Consider the following 3,089-nt stretch of genomic DNA (forward strand, 5'->3'; position numbering starts at 1 on the left):
GGTGAGTTTGTTTATTTGCCTTTCTTACAGCAGTACAAAAAAAGGGTGTGGAAAGATGCACAGAGAAAATTACTGCTCATCCCTTGAATGTGTTCAGGGAGCTCACAAGCAGCCTGACCCCCTCAACTGAAAGGCTGGTGGGCAAGGCTTGACACCACTGGAGCAGCCTGTGCCTGTTCTGCTGCTGCTCTGTGCATTTCTCTTATGAGTGCAAGATGTTTCTATTTCCCAAAGGGAGTTGTTGCCACTGAAACATGAAGCAGGGGTTGTGTGTATTGAGTGTCACGACAGATCCACCATTCCAAGGATATTTTTAATAGCAAGGTTTGAAAAATCCCCCTCAAATAACATTTTGCATGCTGCAGGATTACCTTGTAGTTGCTGTTGGCAGCCTCATGTGGTTTGGAGATGCTGTGTTCCCAGGCTGTTCCAGTCAGACTGGCTGTTGGAAAACTCACAAGTCTTCGTCACTTCAGGGCCAGAAATGAAGTCCAGTTGTTTTGCAGTTGTGTACTGCTGAGTGCAAATTGCAGGATTTGCATTCCCCATTTGTGGCTCCTGTACTTTCATGTGTAGCTGCTTCTCAAAGTGTCCCAATTCCAATCTGTCTGCTGCATGCTCAGGATTTTGCCTTATTTGGGGGGTTTGTGTGGTTTGTTACCTGCAGACTCAGACCCAGTTGAAGTACACAGGATTCCAATTGGAGCAGCAAGTGCAGAGAGTGGTATAGAATGGGTCTCCTCTGATGAGGGTCTAAGGAGCAAGCAGACTTCCATGTCCATGAAGGAAAAGTCCTTACCTTCATTAGGGCACATGAAAGCTTGAATTTGCCCAGTGTCTAGTTAGTAGCCTTTCTGATACTGCTGGCAAAACCTAAGAGAAAAATGAAGAGAATTCCATGCATTAGGGACCACCTGGTCACAACCAGCCACAGAGAGGGGTAGTCATCGTTTGTGTTTGCTGCAGTGCCAAGCACACTCCTTCGATGAAGTGGTACCCTGGGAGGGGATGGCTAAATGAAAGATGAAGGACAGTGTGATGAAGAACTTGTGTGAGAGGCTGTGGACTGGAGCTCTGTGGTCAAGCTGTAGTCGAATCCTTAAAATTTCTGTCTAGCTCTCTAACTGCCATTGTAATCTGATTAAAGGCCATATGGTGATGAAGGCATTCCTTGATGTACCATGTACTTTCTCTGCCTTTTTTTTTTTTAGTATTCATGTAGTATTTTTTCAAGCCTGTCACATATCTTTATTTGGCAAGCAAATTACTCTGAAAAATCCTGGCAGAGCAGTTCACAGTGAATTTCATAGCAAGTGTGCCAGGGCTGTTTGCTAATACCCATAGAGTTCACCCAACTATAATATCTTTAAAATCAGGATAGAACCGGTGGCATATGACAGGAGAGTGACTGAATTGCTCACAGTTTAATGACCCCTCTAACTATGCAACAGGGGGTCCTGGTTCCTATGTAAGCTGATGTGCACATAAAGTTGTAGACTTTATTACTAGTGAATAGTTCCAGTGGAACTGGAAACCCTTCAAACCCCGTGTATTCAAAAATGGCTAAAGGAATCCCCTAGACTATTAGCAAGAATCATGCATGTTTAAGAGAGAACACTCAGCAATGGGACATGGAAACTTTTAAGAGCTCCAACAACTTTGGTCCTTCAACTGATCCAGGAAACTGAGGTAAGATGGCAGCATTCTTTGAGCCAACTCAGAACCTCAGAGGGATAGAAGTCAAAGTGTGTTTCTTGGACACCCCTCTGAATTCCTCTTAATCAAATTTCTTGCTATTATTTTCCTAATTTGAAACGTAACTGGTACTGCTCACTACTTATTTACACTTAGTTCTCTACTCGTAGTCTACTGCATGTCAAGGATGGTCTTTGCTGAGGATTCTGGTGGTGTCATCACCAGCTGAAGTGGCATGCATTGCATGAGCTCCAAAATGAGGAGCTCTTGGTTTTGTGCTAGACTTGAACCCAGGGGTGTGAGAATCAAAGTAAATTTTCATTGGAAGGCTTTTTTTCCTATTCTTTGCAGTTCAAAGATGCTGGTACTGAACTGGAGTGTATGCATGCCACAGTAATCCTGCTTCACACACAAGGGAATTCTGTCTTGAACCAGTCTGATAGAGGAAACAAATCTGCTGCGTCCACTTCTATTTTTTTTTTTATTTTTATTTTTACCTAAAATGGGGCAGCACAAAAGGCAAACAAAAAGGTGATATGCCTTCCTGTTTCTGCTGGGGCACCATGGTATCAAAACAGTGATGGTGTCTTCCTGATATTCCTTGAGAGTGTCAGTCTCAAATTTTAGCACTGGTGTTGCATACAAGTGCAGTAAAATCATTCTCTGAGTACACACTATACTTTGTGTACATCTTTCCAGATGTTTGCCAAACTCAAAATGAATATAATATCAAGACTATTTAGGACAAGTCTGAAATGAGAACATGGGCTGCTGAAATGCATGGCAAGTTAAATCCTGGGAGAAAAGTGTGACAGGACTATTCTTGGCCTGAAGAGTAGGTAAAAATTCAAAGCACTAAGTTAAAAAAAACACTGGGAAAGTGCTGTATTAACTCATGGTCAGAGGAAAACAGGATTTGGCTGTATCACAGAGAAAAGCATCCTTATCCTGTGTGCCAGATGGATCTTGGCTTCCTGGCTCAAACACTGAATACAGGTTCGGAAGAGGTCACACAGGTGCACAGGGAGAATTGCTAAGAGCAGAGCCACTAGAATGTGATTTGATTAATTTTGGACTTACAATCCTGAAAACTTATGTGAGGCTGATTTTTGAAATCTAGAGGCGGTTCAGTCTGTACTGTTGAAAACTTGTCTTTATGCTCCCTGATGGTCTTTGGTCTGTTGACATTTTAAACAAATGGAGCATTACAGACATTCCAAATGCATTTCCTCATTTATTGCTAGGTCTGCTTGATGCAGTAGGTGGGGCTGAGAATCTCCTCAAGACTTGAAAGTTAATGCAGTGATCTTTCAAATCATTGCTGAAGCTTACCGTTAAAATCTTTTGCATTTCTTTCTTAAGTTGCAGGTTTATACCAATGCATTGTTCAACTT

The sequence above is a fragment of the Cinclus cinclus genome, chromosome 5 (genome assembly GCF_963662255.1).
Source record: "Cinclus cinclus chromosome 5, bCinCin1.1, whole genome shotgun sequence".
Classification (NCBI taxonomy): Eukaryota; Metazoa; Chordata; class Aves; order Passeriformes; family Cinclidae; genus Cinclus; species Cinclus cinclus.